The sequence below is a fragment of the Glycine max genome, chromosome 9, assembly GCF_000004515.6.
Source record: "Glycine max cultivar Williams 82 chromosome 9, Glycine_max_v4.0, whole genome shotgun sequence".
NCBI lineage: Eukaryota > Viridiplantae > Streptophyta > Magnoliopsida > Fabales > Fabaceae > Glycine > Glycine max.
This window is the reverse complement of record NC_038245.2, coordinates 30,399,839-30,413,364: the sequence shown is the minus strand read 5'-3', so window position 1 is coordinate 30,413,364 and position 13,526 is coordinate 30,399,839. Positions and strand designations below refer to the sequence as shown.

The 13,526-nt window shown below is 30.7% G+C and overlaps 1 pseudogene; it reads left to right on the top strand.

Moving 5' to 3' along the window:
• Window positions 1–1,960: 1,960 nt before the first annotated feature.
• Window positions 1,961–12,239, top strand: LOC100803209 (tryptophan synthase beta chain 1-like; annotated as a pseudogene).
• Window positions 12,240–13,526: the final 1,287 nt, after the last annotated feature.

Below are 13,526 nucleotides of genomic sequence, written 5' to 3'. Positions count from 1 at the left end.
TAATTAACAAATTAAAATACCTGTCCACTCCAAACGGCATGTGCAACATGCTCGGAAAATGATGTGAGCACTGACGGGTCACGTGGACCACCAGGGAATCCCTCAGCAGCATCATCAACATCTGACCCCTCACTACTATCAACACCCTGTGCGTCCGCACGCATCTCAGGTGCCTCCGTAGGTTGCTCAGGGACATCTTCAGTCATGCCAGCGACGTCCTCAGCCATATCACGTCCCTCCGTAGTCATCTGATGAACGCGTAGCCTACGGGCTGAGACAGTAGGCCTACGCCTCTCGGGAACATCGCCAGCATCCTCGTCAGCAGGTCTATCTCTACCTATGGCACGACCTAAACCTCGTGTTCTGGCCATGATATGTAAATCATGTCGAACACGTATTTTTTTCGGTCAAAATATACACAATTTTCTTTATAAAAAAACAACTTTATTTATAAACAAATAAGACTAACTTAAATCAAATTATTTTAAAACATACACAACGTAATTTTAGAAAAAAATTAAACAACTTCATTTATAAAAAAAAAACACAACTAATGTAAAAAAAAATTATTAATAAACATGCACAACTTAATTTTAAAAAAAAATTAAACAACTTCATTTATAAAAAAAACACAACTAAATTATTTAGTAAACATCCACAAGTTAATTTTTTTTTAAAAAAATAAACAACTTAATTTATAAAAAAAAAGCAACTAATATAAAAATAATTGATTACTAAACATCCACAACTTAATTTTAAAAAAAAAATTAAACAACTTCATTTATAAAAAAAAACACAACTAATGTAAAAAAAAAACATCCACAAGTTAATTTTTTTTTAAAAAAATAAACAACTTCATTTATAAAAAAAAACACAACTAATATAAAAATAATTCATTACTAAACATCCACAACTTAATTTAAAAAAAAATTAAACAACTTCATTTATAAAAAAAAAACTTCATTTATAATCAAATAAACAACTTTATTTATAATAAAATAAAAAAAATTATTTATAGACAAAAAAAAACAACTACTTTCAAAATATATAATTAGTAAACATACACAACTAAAATTATATATACAAATAAAACAATAATGGGAAAAAAATATTTCCAAACATACACAACTTTATTTATACAAATAAACTACTTTATTTATAAAATAATACATAAGTAATTTAAAATTAAATAATTAGTAAATTAGTCAACTAAAATGATATAAAAAATAAACTAAAACAATTAACAAAAACAATATTTTTTTTAAAAAAAAAACTTTCGGAAGAAGTACTTCTTTCGGAAACATTCCGGAAGAAGGGTCTTCCGGAAAGTGCTTCCGGAACCACTGAAAGGTCATCCGGAAGAACGCTTTTCCGGAATGTTTCCGGAAGAAGTACATCTTCCGAAAACATTCCGGAAGAGATGTTGCGAGAGCTTTCCGGAAGACCTGTTCTTCCGGAAGTCATTTCATTACTTCCGGAAAAACCCTTCTTCCGGAAATCTTCTGGAAGATCTTCTTTCGGAAGTTCAGGAAGAACCCCTAACGGGTCTTCCGGAAGGTTCACCGTCACTAAGCTTCCGCCATTTTTTTCGGCGTCCTCTACCCTAAGGTTCATCCACCCTAAGGTTCAACTAACCTACCCTAAATGCTACACATACAGTGCAAAACAAAAGGAAAGCTAAGAAGAAGGTCACCTACCTCGAATGCAAATGGAAGAGAGAAGCCTTGCAGAGAAGATGAAGGCGGAGAAGAAGACCACCAAGGAAGCTTGCTTTCGCGGAAGAGAGAAGAGAGGAGAAAAACTTTTTCGCGGAAGAGAAGACAGAATGCTTCCGAAGAGGGAAAAAGCTTTTTATGTTTTTAAATGAAGGGCAAAATTGACCTTTCAATAAATTGCTGGGTGCACCAACAATATTGCTGGGTGCCCCTAGCATATCCCAAAAAAAATTAAAAACAAAAGAAGACACGGTCAAAAAGTTCTAGGATAAATTGGGTCAAGGTCAATCCACTTTAAAAAATGACAATTTGTTAGTGAAAGTGAAATATTAATTTTTAAAAAGATTTGTTGAAAATTTAAAAAGAAGTAATATCATCCAACCCAACCTCTATAAATGTGACCTATTAGGAGACATGGTCACAAACACACAAATATCTTTCTAATTTCTCACTCACAAAAACACAAGATGATAGCATGCAAATTGCAAGGGGCAAATTTTAGCCTCCATTCCAGAACTAAGGCAGTTCATAGATGACAAAGGAGCGCCCAAATTGCGCGCCAACTCGGTGGTGACTCAAAATAACTTTAAAATTAAGGTTCTAGAGTTCACCTTTACCTATGTACCCACGCCTGCATCCTCCACAAAGAAAGGCCATGAAAATTGTCAAGAAGAAAGACCTTCCCATCGCCACTTCTAGAAAGTTCATTCAATACCTTAGACACTTGTAGCGTGTTCGAGCCAGCTTGAAGCTGAGTTCAATAAGGCCCTCCATGATGATGTTTTTCAGGTTAATTCTTTTACTCTTATATAATGCATGTGCATGTCCAGAATTCCAACTCAAGACTTCTTTTTCTTGCTACTAAAATTAAACTACTTGACATTAAAAGTGTTCAATACATAAATAATAATAGACTCAACAAATTTATTGCCATTACTATATATATTGAACGGACATAATCTTTAAATATTTAATTAAAACCTTGAATACTAAGTGTTGTCAATTCCAACAAATATTTGAATTTTCCTACAGGCAGAGCTAGTGGTGGCATTAAGAGACTATGTTGGGAGAGAGACGCCTCTGTATCTGAGCGAATGTTGGAGTATTACAAGAGAAGAGCAAGAATAATAACGGGAAATGGCTTGGCATTGACATATACTTAAAGAGAGAATCTCAACCATAGTGGCTCTCACAAGATGAACAATGTTCTTGCACAAGCCATGATAGCTAAGCGCGTGGGTTGTCACCGCCACTGGTTCGGGACAACATGGCCTTGCCACAGCTGCAGCATGCGCAAAACTTGCTTTGCAGTGCACCATCTTCATGGCTTCCAAAGACAAGGATAGACAATCTTCAAAGGTGCGGTTGATCAAGTTGTTAGGAGCTCAGGTATATGTAATATAATATATTCTTTCTAGATCTTTCAATTCATCTACATGTTATTCTTTTGTATGTGAAACTTATAAAGCGATCTAAACATGTCAAAAAAATCAAAACATATTATTCAGATCACAAAAAATAGAAGTTAAAAAGCGGCCTAGAAAACCAATCTCTCGCCATTGCTATTTGATTAAAATCACTCCTTAGTTTAGTGTCACCATCGCAACCCTTATTCTAATTTTGTTTTCCAAACCCTGACTATGTCATTCATACTCGATGATGTTTGTATACTAAAAGGAAAACCGGTTTGGTAATCCAAACAAAGTGAAACATAGTTAAAAGTTCTTACCATCACAGAACTCAAATTGATAATGAGTTGAATTTAATCATAAAAATGAACCATATTAATTAGAAACAAATTTTCCATTAAATTGGAAGTATTTCAAATTGAAATCCACCTTCAACAAAATGAGCACGTCTGCTTCTCAAATTAAGAGAAATCTTATCATTACACATATATCATGGTGAGTAGTTCCAAGGGGTTGGTTACGACTCTCACGTCGAATCAGTCATGAATTTGAGTCTTTATTCGCCTTATTAGAATGAGATAAATGTATATATCTTTTTGTAGTCATTCCTATCAGAGCATGAGGATGAACATAAAAAGCTTTTAGGCAAGTTTTTGGGATACTATTCAAATATGTACTAGAAGTATCTACCATATCCTAGTAAAAAATGGATACTTTTTGGATATGTTAACAGAAGTATTCGAGGAGAACTGCTCACACACATACAACACTCATACTTTTATTAGATAGAGTTACACTGGTATAACTTCGACCATTATTACATTATTTTTACTCACATAGATACAACACTCATACTTTTATTAGATAAAATTACATTAGTATAACTTTGATAATTATTACATTTTTTTTATAATTTGATATAGAATGTGATTTTTATTTATCCAATTGTTGAATTATATCTACTTATTAGCAAGATCATTTCTGTCAAATTTTGTCAAAGTTAAACAATAATAAGAAGGTAATTAAATGATTCATATTTTAGTATATTTTAAAATGTGTATATGATGCTGATTTTAATTTATATGAAAAAGGTAGCAAATAATTTTAGACTAATATGAAATTTTGAATATGTGATTTATATGAAAGGAACTTTCAATCCAACTGTGAGTTATAGGAAAATATTATTTAGTTGAAAGTTATAAAATGATGTAATAATTGTCAAAGTTACTCCGATATAATTTGATCTCTCCTCATATAATATGTGTGTGGGTGAGAGAGAGAGAGAAATATTTCAAATGAGAAAAAATGATTTTAACCGTTAGATTATGATTAAAAAAATTGATGGTTGAGATTAAAATCCCAATTCTTAATACATCATGTTTATTTTTCTTAATTGATTTGAATAGTTACTTTTTATATCGATCACTTACAGAATTGATCTAAAAAGTTAACTTTTAAGATTGGTTAACAACTAATTTAAAAAATTTTACTTTTATGTTGCTTGCATAGGCATAGGTTGTACAACTAATATAAAAAGTTTTTTCGGTAGTAGTGTTAGGTGGGTAAATGTTATGTATTAAAAATTAAAGTTTTGATCTAAGTTACCAAATTTTCTCATTTGATACATCCCATATATATATATATATATATATATATATATATATATAAAAGATATTAAATAAAACTAATAACAAGTAATAATAAAAAAATTATTTACAATTTTTTAAAAAAATTGAAAACAAAACAAAAGAAAATACAAGTAAATAAAAAATCCTAAAACAAAAAACTTTAAACATAAAAAAATAAAAATAAAAAATACGACTTCAAAGTCGTAAAAAAAGAACTAAACTTATGACTTCAAAGTTGTAAGTAAAAAAAACATATACGATTTTAAAGTTGTAAATAAAAAAATTAAACTAAAGTCATAAAAATTATGACAACTTTTGTTAAAAAAATAATAAGTGATAACAAATGTTACGATTTCTAACACATAAGTCATAACGATCTATCTTGTTTTCGGTAATAATTTAAAATCTACCCCAAAATGAAAAACCCAAAAAAAAAATTACACCCTTTTGGTAAAAGTCTCAATTTATGGATGATAATTTAATGCATGTATAAGTTGAAGGTGTTGATAGAGGCTTCAAAGATACATCATCTGAGGCATTTCACTATTAGGTAAGGGATTTGGAAAACATGTACCACTTTACAGGTTCAGTAGTGGGACCACATCCATGTTTGACCATGGTTCGCAAGTTTCAGTCGATGACAGGGAAAGAAACAAGGATTCAAGCATTGGAAAAATGGGAAAGGAAGCCAGAGATGTTCTTGTCACCTGCGTAGGGATTGGGTCAAACGCTATAGGCCTCTTCCATGAGTTCATAGCTCACAGTGATGTAAGGCTTATTAGAGTTGAGACAGGTGGTTTAGGGTTGGAGAGTGGAAGACATTCTTCAAAGTTGACCATGGGTGAAGTCGGTATTTACCATGGGTCCATGAGTTATTTACTGCAGGATGACGATGGGCAAGTTATTGAACCACATTCAATCATAGTTGGATAAGTAATTAAGCCATTTTGGAGAATTAAATTTTGTTTAACTATACCACTATGTTACTTTCACACACATCAATAATGTTGGACAAGTGGCCTCAATAACTTAAGAGGGGGGGTGAATTAAGTCTTACAAAATTTCTCACTAACAAACTTTTAACCCCTTTTAAATGATAGGCTCAAAATGCAGAATAAGAAGCAACAATTAATTTAATAATGTTCTTTAAACGTGCAAGAAAAAATTGATTGCAATAAAATAAATAAGATAAGGGAAGAGAGAATTGCAAACTCGATTTATACTGGTTCGGCCACTTCTCGTGCCTACGTCCAGTCCTCAAACAACCCACTTGAGATTTTCCACTATCTCTGTAAATCCTTTATAGACTTTGAACACACCTTGGGATCCCTCACCCTTGTGTTCAAGATTCTCACAATCCAAGAGATAACCAGTCTCTTGATTACAACTAATTTTTTGAGATGAACGGAAAGATTTTTCTCCTTTAGAGTGAATGATACAAATTTAAGTTCCTAAAGGAATTTCTCTCTTTTAGATATGATAATACAATTTGAAGTTCCTGGATGAATCCTCAATAAATTTGTAAGTGTTTGCCCAAGAGTTGTTGAGAGAGCATTTGGCAATTAAGTTCTCTTAGAATATCTCTCTCTTACTTTTTGAAGTCAGACACACATATATATAGGCTCTTCGTGCCTTTTCAAAATGGTTTGAAGAGATGAAGTCAGACAGACATTTGGTAATCGATTACAGGTTTCTATTAATCGATTACACAATTATATTTTGAAGGGCCATGACTTTTCAAAGTATTTTCTGAAGTGTCATTGTTGGTAATCAATTACAAACATCTGGTAATCGATTACATGATTCAAAATTCAAATTCAAAATCCTTTTTAAAAGTTGTTTTTCAAAATTGTCTTCTGGTAATCGATTACACTGCCTAGTAATCGATTACCAGAGCTTTGATCTCTTGGAAACACTTTGTTTTGAGGCAAAAACTTGATCTTGAATTAATCTTGAAGCAATGCTTGTTTATTGAAGCAACCTTGTATTAATCTTAAAGCAATGCTTAACCTTTGAATGTTTGTTGAAGTAATCTTGAAAGCAACCTTACTTGATTATTCTTTGGCATCATCAAAATCATGTATTCATACATTCGCATTCTCCCCCTTTTTGATGATGACAATCATTATCAAGTAAATTCTTTTCAGCATCATCAAAACCTGCATTATTCACATTCTCCCCCTTTTTGATGATGACAATCATTATCAAGTAAATTCTTTTCAGCATCATCAAAACCTGCACGATTCACATTCTCCCCATTTTTTGATGATGAAAACCATTTGTAGGTTAGGAGTAAAAACAAAAGAATATCTATCTGTATACTTTACTCCCCCTTGATTTTGCAATGATTGCTTATATGAAACAGTTGAAGATTTCATAGATTTCATATATAAAAAGTTGTCTCATAAAGAATAGATAATTTCCCTTACTATATTATCTTTTATCTATCTCTCCCCCTTTGTCAACATCAAAAACAAATCATGAGCAGAGAAGAGAAAAATATTTAGCAATTTATAATGAATTAAAAGAGTAGAACATGCCATACCGTTCAAAGTATCATTTGTTGGCCCAAAAGAAAATGTTACCACTTGTTGGAATATATGAGAATCAAATGATATAAAAAGACCTTTTCACATAATTGATAAATACTTAATAAATTATTCTTAAAACCATCAATAAGTAAAACATTTTCTATGGAGGTGGAGGGATTCATACCTATTTTTTCAACTCCAACAATTTTACCTTTGTTGTTGTCTCCATAGATCACATGTTCACTATTTTTTAGAGAAATATGAATAAACTTTGATGCATCTCCTGCCATGTGTTTGGAGCAGCCGCTATCAATGTATCAACTTTGCTTCAAGGAGTCCATCATTCATATAATCATATTTTGATTTTGGTACCCAAATTTTCTTGGGTCCTTGTATGTTAGTTTTGAGTAAGGATCCTTTTGGAACCTGTACCATTTTTCCAATGGTACTACCATTCTTTCTAATATAAATTGTTGATGTACTATTATCATTCTTACCATAATAAAAGCATGTTAACAAGGGAGAACTAGCCTTTTGAGTGGAGACAAAGAAATTTTTATGCATCTTTTGTTGATTTTCAGGATTATATCCGAATCCAGTTTTATCAAAAACACATCTTTGTTTTCCAAATATAATATCTAAATTATTTTTACCAAGAGTAAATTTGACAAGAGCAATTTTTAAATCTTCATTTTCTTCTTTTAATTTATCACAACATTCACATGAATGAGATGCTTTATTGTTTTCTTGTATTAAGCATTTTGTAGAAGATTGATTTTTATCTACTGATTTTAAAATTTTAACTTTAGATTTAAGATTTTCTAACTCTATATTTAATTTCAAAATTTCCTTTTCTAAACTTGAAATTGTTTTCTTAGAATATGAAACTAATTTGGCAAGTTTGACAGATTCTTCATGCAAATCATTGAATGCATCTTGGAGTTCATCAAAAGAAATAGATAAGTCATAGTTAGAAGACATTACCTCTTCTCCGCTTTCATAGTCTTTGGCCATGAGACCCAGATTTATGATTTCATTTTCTGAATCACTTGCAGAATCCACGTCATTATCTTCCCAAGTGATGTATGCTTTCTTTTCTTTGAAATTTCTCTTGTCAAATTTTTCCATTCTTCTTTTAAAGACAGGACAATCGAATCTCAAGTGCCTAGGTTGATCACATTCATAGCATTTTAGGGCTAAGGAGGAATTTTCCCCTTTCTTTTTTGGATTGATATTTAATCTCCTTTGATTTCCTTTAAATCTCTTCATAAAAAAGGAGGAATCTCAAGTTCCTGGATGAATTCTCAATAGATTTGCAAGTGTTTGCCCAATAGTTGTTGGGAGAGCATTTGACAATTAAGTTCTCTTAGAATATCTCTCTCTTACTTTTTGAAGTCAGACACATATATATAGGTCCTTCATGCCTTTTCAAAATGGTTTGAAGAGACGAAGTCAGACACACATTTGGTAATAGATTACAGGTTTCTGGTAATTGATTACACAGTTATATTTTGAAGGGTCATGACTTTTCAAAGTGTTTTCTGAAGTGTCGTTGCTGGTAATCGATTACAAACATCTGGCAATCGATTACATGATTCAAAATTCAAATTCAAAACCTTTTTTAAAAGCTGTTTTTTAAAATTGTCTTCTGGTAATCGATTACACTACCTGATAATCGATTACCAGAGCCTTGATCTCTTCGAAATACTTTGTTTTGAGGCAAAAGCTTGATCTTGAATTAATCCTGAAATAATGTTTGTTTGTTGAAGTAATCTTGAAAGCAACCTTGTTTGATTATTCTTTGGCATCATCAAAATCATGTATTCATACATTCACAATTAACATTTAGGAAATGTTAAATGCACAACTTCGTGAAAAAATTATTAAGTGGTCCAAAATTACCACATCATTTATGATTTTGACCAATAATTATGTGATACGTGAAAAATAAAAAAATATATTCACTAAATTAAAGTTATATTCAGTAACTACCTAACAATAATTAATTATGTTATTTAAGGGATCTTAATTGAAATGACAAGAAACACACTAAAGGAGGGGAGAGGTTGAATAATGTGTATATCAAAAATAAAAACTTTTCACAATAACCAGAATAGTATGGATAATACGAAGATAAACACTAGTTGTCCGTTGTGGATAAAAAAATATGTAATAAAGAACAGAGTGGTTATCCAGTGACAAATAAAAGGTTGTTAAAACCGTTTTTCTAATAAGCACTTGATGTAAAATGATGTTAGAAAATATAATAAGAATACTCTATAAAACTATATGGAGAGAAGTAGAAACACTTGGCTTATACTGGTTCGCTTAACCTGAACTACGTCCAGTTCTCCTTTACTCACTAGTAAATAGTTCCACTAATCAAAAACTAATTACAAAACAAGTATTCTAACTCGCCACTACTCGTGACTTTACAATTATTTATAACACCACTTCTGGTATTTTCTTAAACTCCCCCTAAATCTAAAAACCCAAGTATTTTTTAACACTAAGTCACTTCTGACTTTCACAAACAAATGCTTGATTGAATACAAGTATTTTTAACACTCAAAGAGTGAATGTACAATTAAGCATAGATACAAACTACTTTACTTCGTAAAGAATAATAACAGTGTAGAACATGTAGTGTTTTTAGAAGAGTTTCACTTTCTCAATATTTATTGTGATCTTGTTCTTTTTCTTTTCACCTTTTTTCTCAATTACTTCATTGAGGGAGACATCCTTTTATAGATTTCAGTAAAGTATCTATTGTGGGATCTGCGTCTTTATCTTGAAGGAACCATTGTCTCACATAAAGGAATTGGTCAACGTGTCACGCTCTAAATGACGAAGATTTTGTACAAGGTACAAACAACGCCATGTGCTTTTTGACCTTCCTAAAAGCAACCTTCCAAGGAATATTCCACGGAGGCCTTCTAGTCTCTTCTATGTTGTCATTTTCTTGAATTCAAATGTAATATAGACAAATGGAATTTGAATAAAACAGTACATTTGCACTTCCCTTTTTTGTGATACTTAGTCTTTAAGACGAAAAGCACGAGTTTACCTTATGATAGTATGTTATGCTGTTATGCACAAGATTGGATGCTCACTAAATATAACGTGTTGAACTCTAGGTTAAAATAGAACATACTCTCTATAGTTGTGGATGGTATTTATAAATTCTTTTAACCTAATAATCATGTCCACTTATCAAAACCTCATTAAAATATCAATAATTTATACTTATGTTATACATCAAAATCTAAAGTGGATGAGACTCATGGTCGTCCAAACCTAACATTAATCAACTTAAAATACAAAGTTATTTATGTGTCACATAATTATTGGTTGAGAACATGAATGATGTGGTGGTCCTAAACCACCTAATAATTTCTCTCTAATGTGCTATTATACACTTAAAAAATAATATAAGAAAGTGATAAATGTAATAAATATTTGATGTGAGAGAAAGATAAACACATATAAAAAGTTTCAATTGGATATCCAAAATATTCCAAATATCACTATTCTAACATTTATTATTTATCTCCAACTCCTTCTCTCCTATCTCATCATTTTATCGATGATATTTAGATTTATCTTTTTATTTTTCTTTATATGTCAACTAAAGCCTTGGTATTCAGTGGCTTATTATTTTCCAAATATATGAATCATGATACATAAATATATACACATCTACGATACAAACACGTAGTAGACACATCTTATTTTATTATATCTCTTTTTTTATCATGTTATGTCATCAATATCTCTTCCTAGCTCTCCAATTGGGAGTTTATACACAAGGTTGATGTTAACAATTTTATAGGTTTGAGACGGAACAATAAATAAAATTTTATTTCATATACAAGTATTCTAAATATAAATATATATTCTAAAAGCAATAGATATGTATTTCATTAAAAATTACATTTCTTAATAAATTAAGTGAATAACATAGGTTTATCAAATATAAAAAAGAAACATTACATTTTTGTTTTAATTTTCTTCTATATATAACTAGTGTCTACCATCGAAAAAACATTTTTCTTACTCATAAAATTTTCGTTTATCACCTGCAAAACAAAAAAAAAAACTTAAAATGATCATAAACTAAGCGTAATTTATTTGGACATTGCGAGATGCAAATTCATTAATGATAACATCAACATTAATTAGGATATAAAAGGATACACTTGTTTTTAATAAATGCATACATATTATATGTTCTTTTATCTTATATTAACTAATATTCTTTATTTTTTTTTAAATACAGATATGCGATAGGGTAATATTAATGCGTTCTTGTGGAAAAAGAATCAATTTTTTTGACTATTAGGAAGCAAAATATAATGGTGACCAATTACTACAGCTGAATAAGCAGTGAGATGGTAAAATTAAAATACTAAGAAATTGGAAGTTTAAAAGCATTGTTTTGAAGACATGAAGTGCACATTATTCTCATTGAGAAGCCAAAAAGATTCATAGCCAAAGGAAATATAATTAATTATTTTCTTCTGCAAGTTATACCTCACCAATTGAATTATTGAAATAGGCTTTGATTATCTTTTAACTCGCAGGATGGAGTATCCATGAGTTGGTCCAGAGTTAACTATCTTAAAGAAAATAGGTGTGCAGAAGTTTGTGTTGCAAATGATCAAAGCTTTTGATGGTACGCCAGATAGGAACTTTTTTTTTCATTTAAGTTGTGAAAATTGCTCCAACTATCTATAACGGTTAATTTTTTTATATATATAATTTGTAGAGTACAAAAGATTAAGCAAATTAGAGGGCTTATTTCTATCACTGGAGGCCGCACATGCATTGGCTATCTTAGATAAGTTGGTCCCTACTTTATGCAATGGTAGTCAGGTGGGTGTGAATTTTAGTGGGCCTGAAGATAAGAATAAAGTTTTAGTCTTCAATCGTAGATCACTATTTGATGGAGAATGACGAGATATGGAAACCTTAGTTTGACCTAATGTTGAATACAATAAATGTTATGAATATAAAAAAAAAGTACATGCATACATTGGTCTGCAGGGTTGGAAGTGGCCGGTAAATTAATAGTAATTATTTTCCCAATTTCATTAAATATATATCATCAAGTAATTATGGTGAAAAGAAAAGAGTTTAAAAATTTTAGAGGCATTTGCATAAAAAATACTTAGAAAGTGATAAATCTTTACCTTTGTAAAGAAATAAATGAAAATCTTGAATGATTGTATAATAATTGTTTGTTTTTCATTAATTGTATTTTTTTTCTCACTCTATTTTGTCTCTTACCAATGAAAAAGAGATTATATTGTTTTTGTTCACTTCTTTAAACCAATGTTATGAAATCCGAAAAAATGTTTATATATCAACAATAAAAAAATCCAAGCAAAATAGATAAACAATCAATATAATAATACCTTTATTATAACCTTAAATTGTAATGAACATAAACAAGGTCATTAAGATCTTAATGCTCTAACCTATTCCTTTTATGAGAATGAATATGTTCAAATACACTTCAATTTCTTTCACAACCCGAAGCACTACAAGTTTAACTTAAAACACAAATAGTCAACTTTTGCAAATATGGAGCACTGCATCCATAACAATCTCACCATTGATCTAGAAAATTACATATAAAGAAATAAATCAATATAATGAATATATTATGACTAATTAAAATAAATCACAAGTAAATAATGTTATCATAGTATCAAACACTAAAATTACCTGGCATAATCGTGTTCTGTTCACGTACAGTCGCTCGTCTTGCAAAATCTCCTTTAGTATTTTTGTATATCCTCATGCCTTCATTTAATTTATCTTGCACCTCAGGATCTTCATGTGTATACCTATTAATGGGTTCCAAAATGCTAGGTTGGGTGTTCTTATGCTTATCAAATTCTTCAACATTGAATCTACAAGGTGGATTTAACCAATAACCAGTTGCATGTATATCTTTGTGAAGTTATGATCCCAACACCTATCAAGGACCACCAAGTAAGGCTATACTCTCATCTTATTTCTCTGAAACCTCCTAACCATCTCATCTCTAGCTTTATACATAGCCTAGTAAAGAAAACCCATAGTATGTTTATCTTCATTATCAACAATACATAACACACGAATCAATGGCTCTATAAGCTTCACAATATCAACACACTGTTTCCAAAACCCAGAGTCCAAGATTTGTTCCACAAATTTTTCAGCCTTGAAGTCCTTGGCATAAGTTGAGCCTGCCCA